Source organism: Dermacentor albipictus, chromosome 1 (genome assembly GCF_038994185.2).
Source record: "Dermacentor albipictus isolate Rhodes 1998 colony chromosome 1, USDA_Dalb.pri_finalv2, whole genome shotgun sequence".
Classification (NCBI taxonomy): Eukaryota; Metazoa; Arthropoda; class Arachnida; order Ixodida; family Ixodidae; genus Dermacentor; species Dermacentor albipictus.
This window is the reverse complement of record NC_091821.1, coordinates 308,647,466-308,665,175: the sequence shown is the minus strand read 5'-3', so window position 1 is coordinate 308,665,175 and position 17,710 is coordinate 308,647,466. Positions and strand designations below refer to the sequence as shown.

The 17,710-nt window shown below is 46.3% G+C and overlaps 1 protein-coding gene across 2 annotated transcripts in view; it reads right to left on the bottom strand.

Annotated features, from left to right (window-relative positions):
• LOC135907037 (uncharacterized) overlaps window positions 1-17,710 on the bottom strand; it is a 101,940-nt gene that overhangs the window by 13,746 nt on the left and 70,484 nt on the right. The window lies entirely within an intron of this gene.

Sequence of the window (17,710 nt, the reverse complement as noted above, 5' to 3'; positions counted from 1 at the left end):
ATTTTGAGCCGTGACACTAACCCTACGATACCCTTCACACGATGTGTTTCGTAAGTGATTATAAATCATTTTCAAGGTTGCCAGCCTGGCCCTTGCTTTCCCTTTTCTGTCAAACATATATACATGTTTTTAAAATAAATAATAATAATGTAAAATAACTGAAGAGAAAAGAATATACATGAAAACGCAACACTAAAATCTTGAACATCTAAGGAAACCTCACAGATAAACAGAGGCTGCAGCGTAAGAAGCTCGGCTAAGTTCGCCAGCATTTGTAGGCAGCCTTGTTGTAGCAAACTCAGAAATTCTGGTGTTGAAGTGACAAGCTCCAGCTGAGCAGACGGCCATTACTTGGTGACTCGGTGTGTAACCAAGACAAAGGACAATGCTCCGTCTAAATGCGGACCCGGAAACATAACAACCAAGCCTATCGACAGCCTATACCAGGCAAGCGCACTCCTTTTTGCACGTATAACTATACGCCTCCTCTCTGGCAGTTAAGCTTCCGGTTCAAATACAAGACGGGCCGCTCGAGCCCGTCGGCATCCTCCTGGTATGACTCCTACGCCGCGGTCACTTGCGTCACATTGTGTAATAAAGCTTTTAAAGAAATTAGGAGTCATAAGCACATGCCTTTTTTCCAGGGCTTGTTTCAGGCTCTTAAAAGTAGGGGTGTGCGAATATTCGAAATTTCGAATACGAATCTAATATTTTCCTTATTCGAAGCGTATTCGATTCGAGAAATGCATATTAGTAAATTCCCGAATATTCGAGGACGGCCGAATAATGGTCGAAACGGCGAATATTCGGACAGACTGTGAATAATTTAGCAATTAACGAATTATATGCTTGCTCCACATTCTCCTAAAAACATGTTTATTCATTGAGAGCTTCACATGATCCGCTCATTATCTGTATGCTCTGCATCAAGATGGCAAGTTGGGCCAGTTTGTTGGGATTCATAGTAAGGTTCGTTGCAGCGCAACACAAAACAGGGACAGAAGAAGGTACAAAACGACGACACAGCGTTGCAGCGCTGTGATCTAAAGTGCTGTAACGAACCTTACTATGACTGTGTACGCTCTGTTCCAGTCTATCTGCATCAGGCCCGTGAGACATGATCAGTTTCAGTTTTTTTTACCAAGCTTTATTCCAGGGCTCTTTCATAACAATATATGATGTACTTTCGGGCTTTGTAAGTATGCGCAATAAAATATGCACCTAGAAAATGTTACCTGGACAAATGTTGTCACAGTGCATAGAGAGCCCTTACTTTCTGAACATGTTGAGCAGTCAATTTTCCTTCGCGATAATCTGTAACAAGCGGTTTACCTGACAGAGCATTACCTGACATTACCTGAGTGCATTACCTATAATGAGTGCCTCTTTAACCTGAAGCAGCCTCGTAAAATGTAATATTATCTTTAAAAGGGTGATGAAGCTATTGTTACCTCGTTTTGCAATTTTTTAATACTACACATACATTCGATATTCGATTCGATATTCGAAGACAGTTATGCGCCTTATTCGTATTCGATTCGTATTCGAAAATTTCAATATTCGCACACCCCTACTTAAAAGCCTTCTCTTTATTTTTAACCCAAGAAATGATCGCTGGTTCTTATTTGCGGTGACAATCTGTCAAAAGGCCAGCGAGGTTCGAGTAATTTTTTTACTTATTGCTGGTAATACCCCGCAAGTCCTAAAAACTTCCGGCTTTGTAGTTGGACACCGGTACTCCAGAACGCCAACTTTTAGCTCGGAGGGTCTACGCTGGCCGCGCCCCACGACCTGTCCCAGGTCGCTCACACTACTAGCACACCCCAAGTGGCACTTCCGCGCTCTGACAGTGAGACCCGTCGACCTAGGACTGTGCGCGAATTATTTAACAAGCTCCTCCCAGGTGTTGAAGAAATATTTCTACATCGTCCAGGTAAGAAAAGGCGAAACCTCCCAACCCCTGCAACGCTCGATCCATTCGGCTCTAATAGCAATAGGGAGCATTCTTTAGGCCGAAGCTCGGCATCAGAGGACGGAATGTTCCTAATGGCGAGATGAATGCTGCATGCATTCACGTTCAGTCAGTGGGACTTGATGATACCCTTGCACTGAATCTAAAGTGGATAGGTACATGGCATTTGCCACGGTCTCGACTTTTTCTTCGATGTTAGGCATTGGGTACGCCATGGGTAGGGCTACCGAATTTAACTGGCGATAATTCACGCCAGATCTTGGCTCTTTACCTTTACCGGGCACAATGACACCCAGGTCGCACATGCGACGGATTTCGGTTTCCATGGTTTTCTTTTGCCGTTGCGAGTCGCTGAACGGCTTGCTGCAAACCGGCCGTCCGCTCTACTACTGAATATCGTGTTCATTTAGAGTTGTTTTCCCTAGCCGGCCCAAAAATGCCGGTTCAAAGTGCGGAACAATTGCCCTTAAGTCGAGGTTTCGTTGGCTTTCGAGAGGCGCTGTTCTTCAGCGATAAGCTCAAGAAACTGGCTACGGCGTCGCTTCGCGGAGGAAAACACAGAAAATCAGTCTGTTCCTCTTCCGGCGCATTTACGGTTGAGTTTACTACTGCCTGACGCTGAAAGTAATGTTTTATTTATTATTTACATATACTGCCATCTTGCATAGCAAGATATTGCAGGAGTGAGTGCATACATATGTCAATCAGTTGAAGAATACATTTGAGTGGCAAAAAGAAAACAAACAATCGAAAAAAAAACAATATCAGGAATAGATAGTTGATTAATGAACATGATTAGGTAATAGGTTGGCAAATACATCACTTGGTAACTCGCGCAAGGACCCCTCGAGGCCATTCCAAATCACAATTGTATGCGGAAAAAAGGAAAACCTAAAACAATCAATCGTTGCATTCAAAGGAACAATGTTAAGATGATGACTTCTTCTGGTGGGCCGAGAAGAAGGGTTAGTGAAAACAATAGGCGCATTGACATAAGTTTTCCCATGAGCAATTTTATGTAGCAGAACAACACGGTCACAAGTACGTCTATGGGCCAGTGGCTTTAGTAGTAGCTTGCTAGCATGCGATGTCGGTGAGAAATGGCGGTCATAACGATTATATATAAACCTTATGGCCTTTTTCTGAATAGACTCAAGCATGTCTATGTCTTTGGAATGATGTGGCGACCACACTACCGACGCGTATTCAAGTAGAGGCCTTATTAGTGATCTGAATGCCGTTAATTTACATTCTTTAGTTGCATCTCGTAAGGTTCTTTTAAGATAACCCAGTTTTCTCAACGCCTTGTTGGTTATACAGTTAATGTGAGCATGCCATTTTAGATCAGGGGAGAAAGTAACACCAAGGTATTTAAACGTGTGGACGCTTGCAAGCTTGTGCGCTTCATTAAAATATGTAAATTGTAATGGTTGTTTTTTATTCGAAAAAGTCATTGATACGGTTTTCTTAAAATTAAGTGACATTTGCCATGTTCTGCTCCATTCGCAAAAACGGGTGAAGACTTCATTCAGCTCTAACTGATCATGATTACTACTTATACTAGAATAAAGGACACAGTCATCAGCATATAGTCTTATTTTGACAGAAGTGCCCGCGGTTACTTCAACGACATCATTTACATAGACTACAAACAGCAAAGGACCCAAGACAGACCCCTGTGGTACACCGGATGTAACATTGACACGAGATGAGTGAACATTGTTAAATGCAACAAACTGAGTTCTTGTACTTAGGTAGTCCTGTATCCAACCTAGTAATTTATAATCATGAATTATTGCCTTGAGTTTAATGAGAAGCTTTTTATGGCACACTGTGTCAAAAGCTTTACTGTAATCAATAAAAATGGCATCAAGTTGTCCTCTAAGGTTAAGTGTGGATGCAATATCATGGGAGAATTCTAGAAGTTGTGTTACCGTGGAGAATCCGGAACGGAAGCCATGCTGAGCATGCGAAAGAAGATTATGTTCAGATAAGTACTCAATGATATATTTATGAATAATGTGTTCCAATAGTTTACAAGATGTTGATATTAAAGAAATAGGTCTGTAGTTAGATATTTCCTGCTTATTACCGTCTTTGTGAATTGGAACAACTTTAGCACATTTCCAGAGTATTGGAACAGTGGATGATTCTACAGATTTCGAAAAAATTAGGGATAAGTACCGAGAGCTCCATTCAGAATATCGCCGTAAAAACATATCTGGAATATTATCTGGCCCAGTACTTTTCATAGTATCGATCTTGAGTATAAGATTGTGTACACCAGCTGAAGTGATTGCCATACTAGGAAAAGGTGATGACGAAAGAGTAGTGCAAAACGTGGGGGTGCGTCCATCATCACAGGTGAACACTGATTTAAAGTAATTATTGAAAGCTTCAGTAATGCTAAGATTATCTGAGCATGGTTGATTAGCAATTATGAATGAAGGAGAGCTCTCACTTGGTGGACTGATGGTTCGCCAGAACTTTGATGGCTTGTTTTTAATGAAGTATGACAAGGTGCTATTAAAATAGAAACTTTTCGCATTTGACATAGCAGATTTTAAGTTGTTTTTAAGTGTGGTCAATACTGAAGCTTTCATTGGATTGTTTGCATAGGGTTGTTTGCGCAGACGCCTGATGCGACGAATTAGGTGTATAATTTCACGTGTGTACCAAGGGTGCTTGGGATTGCGCTTTATACACTTGGTTGGAATGTAATCAGTTATACATTGATTGACAATTGAGTAAAAACGGTTCACTAACACGTTAACAGAGGAATGGTTTACGCAACTCGAAAATTCATCAAAAGAGCATGCGAGCAACTCAGTTATGGAGTTGTCATCAGCACGTTCAAAGTTCAATACTGTCTGATGTGAGGGGCGCTTAGGCATAGTTGCTAAATTCAAATAAACAATGACCCCTTTATGGTCCGAGAGGCCTTCAACGATGGTACTATCATAACCATTTTGTCTAAGTTGCTCATTTATGAAAACAAGATCTAAAATTGAGCTTTCTCGGGTTGCGGAATTCACAATTTGCGTCAGATCGAAAGAAATAGACATGTTAATCAAGTAATCACAAATGGCTTTGTGACGGCCACCAGCAGATAGCGTTGGCCAATCTATGCCAGGGGTGTTGAAATCACCAGCAAGTAACATTTTACAACAGTTAAGTTTATGTTTGGTTATATAATCGGTAAGATCGGAAAAGACACTGAGATGTTGCTATGCTAAATTTTGTTTTGCTTTCCGCCGAGTTTTACCGCGTAGTTCGTGTCGGACAGCCTCGACACTACTTTAGCAGGCCATTCCCATTAAACAACCATCTTGTTCTTCGTGCACTTTCTTAGCCATATTACCTAGTTGCCAATGTGGAACGTGCGCTTCCGTGGTGGCATATCGTTAACAAGTCTTTGCTGAGCTCTGAGCAACTTTCATATTTTCTTCTACAAGCTCGTTGTTTGTGACGCTCTTTCCAGCAGGTCTAACACGTAGTTGACCACACGTGGGTGTCCTTGATAAACCTCCCAAGCGTCTTTCAGCAAGCTCAATGGTGACCTCGGGTTACGCCCGTAAACTAGCTCGGCGGGGCTAAGCCCAGTGCTCTAGTGTGGAGTTGACCATACTGCGAAGAGTTCTGCCGGGATGCAAGCATCCCACTCTTCGGCGTGCTCAAAACAAAGTGCCCTCAATATCCGCTTAAGTGCGGAATGCATCCGCTCAGCAGGTTACGACTGGGAATTATAAATATAGCTGTCACTTATCTTTATTCCGCAGCGTTCAAAGAACGTTGTTGCCAAGCAACTAGTAGACACGCTCCCGTTGTCACTTCGAATCTCCACCGCGAAGCCAACACGGACGAATGTGGAAAATAGTGCATCAACAATGCACGGGAAGTTTAGTTCTTTAAGTGGAATTGTCTCGGGAAACATTGTTCCCACACACAGTATGGTCAATATATATCGGCAACCTGAACGCGATTCAGGGAGGGGTCCTACCACATCTATGACAAGCTTTCGGGACGATTCTGTAATAATGGGAACGCATTTCATCGGGGCCTTCCACTTGTCATTGGATTTACCAACTCGCTGACATGCGTCACACGACCGAATTAGCGTTTCAACCTCTTTTCAGCATCGCGGCCAGTAGAATTCCGGCGCTAGCCAAGCCTTTGTATTCTTGAGACCGAGGTGACCCGCCCAAACATTCCCATGAGCTAACTCCAAAAACTGCGGTGGGTATTTTATGGCACGAGAAGTTGGCTGCATCGACGACCCTTGGATTCCTGACATTTCCGGTACCTAGTGTAGAACGAGGTGTTCTTTCGGGCTACTCCTTTATTCCCATTAGCCTCCAGAACAGTTAGCGAAGGGTCACTTTTCTGAGCCACGATAAGCGCCTCTTCGTCAAGCTTACTAAGCTGCTCCCAGCAAGAGATGCGGGACTAAGCAGTAACCCTTCTACTTCGTCCCAAGGTGCCCCGTTTTCCCGCGTATCGAAAGGCTCCTCACCTTCTGTCGCTGATCCGGGTATTGATTTTTCGCAAGTCTGGGACCTCTGCTTCTCATCAGCCGTATGTCCCGGCCTGGGATGCCGCTGTGAGGACGTTGCACTGCGAGTTGTTTCCTCGTTTGAAGATGAGCTTTCAAGCTATTTTGAGGACATGTGACCGCCATCGCGTTAATGCCATGCAAGCAATGCTGGTTGACAATAACCAACCCTTTTCCAAAAGCTGCCCCGATTTGTTCGAAGAAAGATAAGAAAAGTGTTCGGGTAAACTTGGGCTCATTGCTGCCTCCGTTCGCAACCTTCCGAAAACGCTCTCGGGGGTTACCCTGGCAACTGGCAAGCACGCACTCGGCTCTTCTGCGATATGTCTGATCCAGGCGCTATTCGCTGTGTAGTCCCCGGGGGAAACACATGACGGGTGAATAACATCCATGGTGGCGGCTAAATCGCGAAGTGCCCTGCATATTTTCCCGTTTCCCCCGATATCCTGCATCTATGGTTGGAGCAGCTTCAGATTTTCGCTGACTGACTAATGCTCACGAACGCGGTTTGCCCCTTGCACAAAGTGTTGCGAGAGGAAAGCGGCTTTAAAGAATAGTTATTTTTGCCTAACCTGTCTTTCTGAATAGGTTTTTCATAGTAGTTTCGGCACGTGTAATATTCCTCCGCGAGCTGTGCTGCCTTCTCGAGGTCTACCTATGGGAGCCTGTCCTGCAGCCAAAGTACCACTTCTTCTGGAAGAACTCGGTAAAACTGCTCTAGTGCTATGCATTCAAGCACCTTGTCGTGGTTGCCATATACTTCTGCACTTTTGAGCAGCTCTTTTAAGTTCGATTTTAGCTCGTACGCAAAGACAGTGTGCGACTCGCTGCCCCTTTTTGCCTGTCTAAACCGCTGTCGAAGTGCCTCGGCCTGGAGGCGATATTTGCAAAGAATCGCGGCTTTGACCTTCCTATAGTTCTCGTAGTCCTCTTTAGACAAACGGGCGAGAACTTACGCAGCCTCTCCTGGAACAACGGAAAGAAGTTTTTGGGACAAAAGGCTTTCGTCCAGCGTATATCTTTTCACACGTACGTTCGAAATTCACGATATCACCGCCTATCCTGTACGGTAACATCAGGTCCTGTATTCTCAATTAGGCGTATCGTATCCGCCAGAAACGGGACTTGAACGCGCCGAGCTGATTCTCGTTTGCCCGATTTCCAGTTATCTGGAACGATCTCGCTGTTCGCGCCTTTCTTTCTTTTCTGCCTCCTCACGCACATTTTTTTTTTCGAGAATTTCTCCCGAACCTCTTCGACTTCCTGCTCAGTTACATTTTGTGATCTCATAACTTCAAGAATTTCATAACCAAATGCTCGTCTCCTGACAAACGTCAAGAAGATGCTGTATCCTGAGCTTCTCTATCGTGATCTGACGGCTCGTCTCCGGTTTTGCCTCTAAATTAGCTTTGCTTCTGAAGCCGGAAATCTATGCAAGGCTTGAAGCGACGTAAGACAAACAGCTGCATCTTCCTTCAAAATACTTGAGCAGATGCCCTTAGCATTTAGTTGTGCGACAGAGGTCTGGCGATGTGAAAGGCAAACGTCGGGCACTCATACCATCGAAATATCTGACGCCGGTCGATATCGTGGGTGCCGTTGAGCGGTGTAGTGAGCGTTATCGGACGTTGAATCCGACAGCTTGCCATCGACAGTAGTGACTTCGGGGTGGAGAACGAGGGATGGACTCTTGGAGCAGACGAAGAGGAAACGAAAGGCTTTATACAATAAGTGCAGATAGAAGATAGCCTCTAGTGGCGCCGTTGTGAGATGGGAAGAGGACTTGGAACCCGAAGGGGCGTGTCCCACAATTTACATGCACTCATCAACCCAACATCATTCAGTGCATTGACCCGGCACCCCCCTTCTACCCGGGTTGATTGGGCGGGGGGGCCTTTGGTTCAAGCCAACGGCCCTTTCCGAGCAAGGGGCTGCTGTGGAGCAGCACGAACTGAGCTGCCGCTCTCACCACACAAACAGCCAAGTGGGTCATAAATTACTTGAGTCCGAGAACCCCTCGAATTGCCTTAACGTAGAAGAGGTCAATTCATAGAACTACGCAGACCACCAAAGCCGTCGGCAGTGCAGCGCGACCACACGAGGGCGCGTTGTCGTGAATTGATAGCTCGAACAACAATTCTTCGCTCACTTCCGTTTTCCTTTCTCACGTACGTTGCATGTGTCTCTTGTTCCAACCGGGAACAAGCTTACCTTGGAGAGTGTCCTCTTTCATTTTCTTTGGAAAGGCACCACTGATTGTGCAGCTCGTCAGGTGCTTAAGTTGCGCAAGGTTAAGGGAGAACTCGGAATTCCTGACTTGATCATTGTGGCTACTGCATTACATGTTAGGTGGACTCAGGTGGCTTTTAACTCGGATGTGCTCCGGACGCGAAGCTTGGCTTCCTTTTTTCTTAGTATTCGAATCGGTTTGATATCGCAAAACACATTTGCTCAATGTGTGCCTCGCTGAAGTTCCACCGGTTCTGGCTCTGGGTTTCACTGAGCCAAACACGACTGGCACACAAGGGCGAGTCAAGCGACCTTAGGGGCATGCATCATAAGTTAATGGAGAGAAAATTTCCACTTGACTCGTCAAAAATAACGGCAGGGCGAGCCCCCACTTCGAGAAACTTCTCGCCCAAGTGATCCCGCTCCCGGGTGAGATGGAACCAGACCTCCTCCCGCGCTTTCGCAAGCACATCGTGAAGGCCCGGTGCCCGCCCCCCGAAAACCGCATCATAGCGTGCTAACCAAACTTGGTATGAGCACTCGCCAAGAAGCACGAACAGGTGATCGCCTGCTCAGGCAAAGGGTACAAGAAACAAACAGTCTGATTGAACTCCTGGGAGACTAAAAAGACGAGTTATCCATTGAAGAAGAGCTGCGGGAAGCAAACACTGCGAAAAGATATGGACCGTATCCTCACGTCCACCACAAAAAGGACACACTCCACGAGCCGGGCTGGCTGTGGAGCGCCTGTGACTCAACGGCAGACACCCTCGCGCCAGGCGGTACATGAACGTAGCTCGCCTGGCGTCGAAGAAACTGGCCGTAATGACCTTCCAGCTTGGCCTGTGGATAGACAGATCGTACCTTTGGCAATGCGGGAGGAGACCTTGGGTGAGGATATCAACTAGTTCTTGGAGTGGAATTGAAACTACATCGATGACGGGGTGAACCTTGACGGAGGCGCACCAGAAAATTGGCAGCTGCTGCATAAATGGCTGACGGGGAACCTGAGCGAGGCATACAGTGAGAAAATGTGCTTTGCGATATCGAACGGAGTCGAGCACTAAGAAGAAAGGAAGTTAAGTTTCGAGTCCGGAGCAAATCGCAGTTAAAATCGACCTGGGTCCACGTGACATGTAGTGCAGTAGCCACAATGCCCAGGTCAGGAATTCCGAGTCCTCCCTTATCCTTGGGCAACTTAAGCAACTGCCGAACTACACAGCCAGTGGTGCCTTTCCAAAGAAAACAAAAGAGGACACTCTCCAAGGTAAACTTGTTTCGGGTTGGGATAAGAGACACACATGCAACGTACGTGAGAAAGGATAACAGAAGTGAGCGAATAATTTGCTCGAGCTGTCAATGGACACGACAACGCGCTGAATTCTTGAATCCTGGTTTCAACCTGCTCCTTAGCTTGCTGCCAGTTTTTCAGGAGAGAGACAGTCTGGATCAAAGTGGAAACCTAGAATTCGCCACCGCGTTTTCACGGGTAGACCATGAATGGGCTGCGGATTGGATGGAGTAGAATTCAAGTAGATGGCTGCACTTTTCGACCTATTCGACCTTGCACCACTCGCCCTGCAGTAACTGTCCATGACATCCAGGATGGTGCAAGCTGATACCTCGTCCGGGACGACAATAGACAAGTCGTCCGCATAGGCAAAAAGTGCAACTAGAAGGGAAGCTCGTGGGAGTACGAATCTACCAACTCTACTGTCACAGGACAACCTCTGCAGAAGCGGTTCAAAAGCGAGTACGTTGAGAGCAGGCGAGCGAGGATCTGCCTGCCGTACACCACGACCCACAACAAAAGCCTCCGAGACGCGATCCTGTAGGAGAACAGCAGTAGTCGGTCGAGAATACAAAGCTTGAAGCATTCGCCGAACACCTACGCCAAAGCCAGCCTCATCCAAAACCTGGTACAGGAGCCTGTGGCTAATGATATCGAAAGCCTTCTCCTGATCAAAGGAGCAGAGAATACCTAAACGTTTCCTGGCATTAGCCCACAGGAGAAGGTTCCTTACTGCTAAACCGTGAAGCTGAGTGGAAAGCCCCCTGGATACAACATACCTGGTATGGACCCAAAACAGTGCTAAGCACTGGAGTGAGTCGCATACACACTTTGCTACGAGCTTTTAGTCGCAGTTCAAAAGTGTGATTGGACGCCACGCTCGCAGATCGGCGCTTCTCGACTCATCCTTGCAAAGGAGAGTGATCAGCCCCTCTTTTTGAGAGGCTGGCAAGGTTCCTTCACTGAGCAACCTTCACTCGCACTAACGAAATGTGCAGCAGACTTCATCAATGATGTGAACAGCTTCTCTTACAGTTTCCAAAACTTCATATAAAATTCAACAGTCAAACCATCGGATCCTGTACCCCGATTATGCGCCATAGACTTAAAGGCCGAAACGAGCTCGTCCTCGACTATGGCAGAGTCACTAACTTCCTTGCGGCTCAGTTGGTGAAACAAATGGAAAGATAGCTGGAGTGGCAGCTGGTTCGGTATACACGCTCACGTAAAACAACCTCGCCAGTGCAAGAACTCTATCTGGTGAATGAACTATGATCTCATCGCTTTGATCAACTATGGAAGAACGAGTTGTGCTCCTTCTTGAAAGATGCCTACGGAAGACATTTCCACTGCACCACATTTCCATTTCCCACCGCTCTGCTTGGACTATGGCTCTCAAGCTATCCCAGCCTCGCTGCAAGAGCATTCGAAGTTCCTTTCGGAGTGAGGCCAGGGCTGGAGCAGCACAAGTCCACAAGACAGTGGCCCCGAGAGCAGGAGAGTCGCGTCAGAGACGTCGTCCGCTCCAAAGCTACAAAAATGTCATAATCAGCAATGGATGATACCCCCCTTAAGCAAGCGAAAAACACAATGACTCATACCTCTCGTAACGCAGTGGCTACAAGCACCCAGCAAAGTGAAGCGCACAATGCGTACATTCATTGCAATCCCGCATCCAACGTAAAGAAACGCGGCGTCTAGTCGAGCGGTACAAAAAACCACGTGACCATCTCAATAGCTCACACCCCCATAAGCAAGCAAATAATCCAGTAGCTCATACCCCCACAAGGCTGAGGCTACACGCGCTCACCAAAGTGAAGCGAACAGTGCATACATTCATTGAAATCACCCGTACAACACACAGAACCACGTATGTTTCAATTCCCGGTTGAGAGGATGCAATGCAAAGTCGAAGAGAAACGTCGTTGGCGTGAGCCTGACCCCGCTATACGAGCGCGCCAAGCCGCACCTAAGCGCCGAAACCAAGCCGGAGAAGCCGAACTGCGAAAGCAGCAGCGCGATGAAGCGAGACGGCGCATTACCTATGCTGCAGCAGGCTTTCGCCTTCACGTGCTGCAGGAGCGCAACACGCTGCCGAACTTTTTGTTTCCATTCTTTACATCCAATTCACTGTCTATGTTTCTCTCACTTTCTTTCTGATGACTCCTAGTTGTCTACTTACACTTTCAATGACCCTGTACATGGTCGCCAATTTTCTTGGCCTCTTCCGACATTCTGTGTTTACGCTTTTCATGTATAGATAATTGTGCACTTTAGCCGCCCATTTATTTCGATCCATGTTCCTGATCTTTCTTTTTTCAAAACTAATATTGCTCTGCACTTCCCCGACTTCAGACGAGGCCCAACCCATGTCACCATGCACTGCCTCATTTGTGGTTTTGCCGTGAGCTCGTCAAGCCATACCGATCTTTCGTTAACTTCCAACCCCGACAAGATATCCGATCTGAAGCACAGAATGACATTTTCAAAGGTTAGCGATGGCACCATTACTACTTTCCATATACCTCCTCCTATTTATTGTGGCCGCAAAGTGTCCTGTGTTTCATCATTCGTGCATTCCGCTTTCCCTTTATTCTCAGGATATCTTGCTGGATTCTTCGTTTATGTATACGCCGAGACACTATTATTGATTGACTATGGGTACGACTAGCTGTTGAATTGACACCTCGTAATTACTCGTTTCTTCATTAAAGATCATAACTCCCGATTTCTCTGTGCTAGATTTAAAGGGACTGAGAAGTGGCGAGAATGTCTTGTAAGACCTTGATGGAAATGAAATTACCATGATTTATAGTGATGGAATCCAGCACGTTGTTCGCTATTTAAAAAGAAATTATAATTTTTAACTTGTAAAGAATGTCTCAAAAACCAGTAAGTGGCGAGACCTGACGGTTAAATATTGGTACTTCGGGTGTATTCCATGAGATTACTGTAGTTAGTCGACTGCTAATAAGTATAGTATAATTATTGCGTAAAATTTCAGCTGGTATATTGTTCGACACTTAATAAGCATTATTCTATGCTTCGGACAACAAAACGCACGCGTGGCTACGCCAACGCCCTGAACTTCATCTCACCTGCAAAGGCGCCATTTCGTTTTCGATCCGATTGATTTCGTTTTGACTGGTTAAATACCAAAGCCGTTGGACAGGATACCACGAAAACACGCAGCTATTATCTCAGAAAAAAAAATTAACGATTCCGAAAACATGAATCGCAGGAAAATCGACTTGATAAACAAAATCATGCTGCGGTCACACTTCTTTTTTATTCAAGTACTCTGAAGGCCCATGCGGGCATTACATAGGGGAGTTACAATAAATTAATGATAGGTACAGTATATGTATTTAAACAGATAATGCATGCTACAATAAAAAAGACACAAGCGGAAAAACAGTTAAAAACAATAAAAGACAGTAGGAGCAATATTACAACGACACGTCCTAAAGGTTGAAGATACATATAGATTTAAAATGGGTGTTACACAACATCAATGTAACTTGGTCCCTTCATACAAGGAAAAATGCTTGCTAAAAACGTATACATACCAGCAGATACTGCATGAAACAATGCAAAGCACAAGCGGAGAAAAATTTATGCAGTACAAGTGACTCTGTGCTAACCTAGAACAAAACCATTTGCGCAAGGAACATCAAAATATGGTGAGGAAAAAAAAGTAAAATAAGATAAAATAAGAAAAAAGCGCGCAATAACACAGTGATGCCTATAACAAATGAGCAAGAAAATACTATGTTGGTACGTTAAAATAGTGTTTTAGTTTTGCTAGGAAATTATCATGGCTTAGAGCTGATACGATTTCATTTGGTAACATATTCCAGCGATATATCGCGAGAAAGAGGGGCGAGTGATTCAAGAAGCTAGTGCGCGCAAGAACGGGCTGCACTTTAAAGGGATGATCAAGGCGCGGCAAGATACGATGGGCGGGCCTGATGTGGCATGCGCTGAAAGACGACCCGCAGTGATACAGCTTGTGGAAATGGGAAAGCAGTCCTATCAGCCTTCGATTTTCTAGCGAGGGGAGATTTAGATATTTTTATGTTAGTGATGCTAGAAGTTCGTGGGTAATTTTTCGTGATGAAGCGGGCTGCTTTGCTTTCGACTGACTCGTGCTTGTTTATGAGGTACGACTGATGAGGATTCCAAATAAAAGACGCGTACTCCATTTTCGAACGAACCAGTTTAGTATAGGCTAATAATTTAGTGGACTTGTTTGCCGAGTAAAGGTTACGCCTAATGTAGCCAAACGTTTGAAGATAAACGAATTCCCAAGTATTTTATTGTTTGCGCATGTGCAATACTAATGCCGTCCATCATGTAACGGGTAACCCTTGGGTTGCTAGATCTAGTGAAAGCTACAGCCTTAGTTTTTGAAACATTTATTTCCATTTGCCACTGTTTACATCAGTCGGTAACTTTCGCGAAGTCAGATTGCAAAATGTCAGTGTCGAAAGAGTTAATTATTCGTCTATAAATTAAGCAATCATCTGCAAATAGTCTTATTTTAGATTTAATATTAATGCTGATGCCGTTGACGTATAGCAGGAATAAAATTGGTCCCAATACAGAGCCCTGCGGTACTCCGCATTCAACTAGTGATCGCGGAGAAGAAAATTCATTACTAATTACAAATCGGTACCGGTTAGTTAAAAATTTACTAATCCAATTCGTAATCACTTGTCGTCTGCCTCCCACTAATGCCGGCGTATAATCGCTATCGCTCTCACCTATCACCGTTTTCAGCATGCCTCCGGTGAACGACTACATCTTCACTGCAGATCGAAAATGTTCGATAAGAAATGCCCCACGGCATCTTCCGCGTTAACACTTCTTGATTACACACTCGGACCGGTAAGCTCTCCATTGCACTAAAAAAACGTGTACCTTGACAATCACCCACATTACGTGGGACTGCCAGAACAGGCCACCCAAAATTAATACTCCAAAAATAGCCGGCAAACTTTCCGGAAGGGAGCAGTGGGAGACTTGGCTCGCCAGCGAGGATCGGGAGATGCAACTAGCGCTTCTCGACCAAGCATGGCGGACCGCTCAAGCCAGTGGGGCCCTGGACTAGGGGCTCCACCCACTCGCTTTCTGCAATTTTTTTTCTCTTTTAAATAAACGTTTTGATATATATATTGACAATCGGTTGTCAGTCCCTTCAAGGCCTAGATTTGTCGCTGCGTTACCGCACATATTCGCCAAGTGCCTGTAAATATCTTGCATTGTCTGCTAGTAGTAGCACTATGTCGCCCGCATACTATGTCGTCCGCTATGTGGTCCGGGGAACTTCTGTTGCACCATTTGTCCATTACGCATGTATGATAAATCAAAGTCTAACTCACAGTTTTCCAGTCGTCCTTCTATGCCCTTAACATAAAGTGTGAACAACAATGGAGACAGAGAATATCCTTGCTTTATTAGTCCTTGGTGAATATTCACAACTTCATTACATTTTGGGCCTTCCCATACAATTTGTACTTGGTTGTCTCTCTCTATACAAGGTATCCCAACTATCACGCGCCAACATTTAAATATATACAAATGCGACGTAGCTGGACAGAACCAAGATAATGTTGTTTGCTGGCGCTTGGAGATACTCAGATTATTTTTAGCATTCCGCCTAATTATATAGTTAGTGTTCATTAGGTAATCAACTTTTCAAATATTATACTTAGATGAAAAGTGTCAATGAGAAAATTGTAGAGCAAGATGAAAAACTCCCCATATTTATGTTGCTCAATACGTGCCACATGAAAGTGTTTTTCCGAGCGTGAAAGGAGCCCGCGAACGCACGTAATATTGGAGCGCGACTGGCCGCTCGAGGCACTTCGCCTGTAGCTGACGACAAGTGCACGGTTGACCCGAAGCAAAGAAGACTGGACGAGAACAGAAGGAAAGCGTTGCTGCAACTGCACTGATATCAGCATGACAGTAATATGGTAACAGATGTAAGAGCATTCAAACCGTCGTGTACTAGTCCTTACATTGCAGTGTTTTTATACGAAGCATATTACGAGAGCTCAACCCAGCTCCTCAGGCGCGGCGGTGTCGCCTTGAATACCACGTGACACCGTGACGTCACGACAGAGGAGAAGTGGCTTTGGCTCAACAATTGCAAGATGGGCTGGGTGGGAATCGAACCAGGGTCTCCGAAGTGTGAGACGGAGACGCTACCACTGAGCCACGAGTACGATGCTTCTAGTGAATGCGGTGTTGCCTTAGAAACGAGCTGTTTCTAAGGCTCAGGCGTGCGTCGCTTGCTCAGGCGCACATTTCGTTGCAGCGCCGAACGCTGCGTTCCTCGACGCTCACCGCGTCCAATGCGGGGCGTCCAAGGCGAAGCAGAGTAACGCATGAGTTGTTTCTTCGTCTAGCCGAACCAAATATAGCCAAGCAACAGCAGTTCACCAAGCTAAACAGTGGTTCAACAACTAAAATAAAGGCTAGTATGCTTCGCATCCTGGGCTTAACCTTACCTAAGCCACAGCCATTTTTATTAAGGAGTTTGATCGGATCAAGGTCAGGCTCTTTGGTCTTGCCTCTAGAAATGTCGCTACGTGACTTTCGAGGTGTCGCGAGACTATTAGATGCAAATGGCGTGTCATATCGTTCAAGGTCGCAATAAGCCAAGTGCTCTTTCTGCAGGACAGACGTGCTGGCCCCCCTCCAGTGAATGACAGTAGCAACAACACAATCTCCTTTATAGACCCGGCAAAGGTACGTGCCCGCAATAAACAAGATTGTTGTTAACGGTGACGCGTCCTTTTAGAAGGCGTCATAAATACACTGTTGCTGCAGAAAAGTGCGACAGCCGCGGCGCGCGAATCACATCACCAAGTGTGATGCAGGCGCAGAACCTGCAAGCGCGCAAGCAGAGCAGCGGCTCTATTTGCAGATAAAGTACACAGGCAGCAAACGGTCCGTCAGGCGACTCGATCGTCCGGCTGGGCCGAAGTCGAGGTCACCCGCTGCGATGGACAAGCGAGAGGGGCGGCCGCTGCCAAGAAGAGGTCCCCGCCCCGCTCGCCACGAGGGGTGCAAGACGGACGGAGATATCAGCTCGTTCACGCCGCTATCGGCGGGCACGGCTCGAGCGCTAAGTGAAGAAATCGCCGAGCGGCGGTGCCAAAATGAAAACACGAGCGCAGGAGTCGCTAGGCCAGCTCCGCTGACAGATAACAATGAGGGCTTGCGCAAGAGCGGGGGTTGCGCCGAGAGACGAGGAAGCGGGGAGCGCGCGCGCAGCGCCTCGAGCGAGGGTTGCGGACCGTGTGAGAAGCAGCTGTCGGCGGGCGGTGCTCCTTTCCCTGCTCCGAGAGTGGGTGAACACGACGTTCACGCTGTATGTGCTACACAGCGCGAACGTCGTGAGAAGGAGGCAACGTAGCCGACAGTTGCGCGGCTGGCTGGAATCGCATGCTCGCCGAGGAAGGGAAAGCGAGTCGTACTCGTGGAAACCCGTGTGGACCCGCTGTCGTCTCGTTGATGCCGCGAAAGCGAAGCGGCATCGTCGGTGCGCAGATTTCGCAACAACGCGACCACGTGCTCCCAGGAAACAAGCGCGCTCCGAACAGCTGAGCGCCGCGCGCCGGGGGGTGTCGACGTCGAACAAAGACGGCAGGGC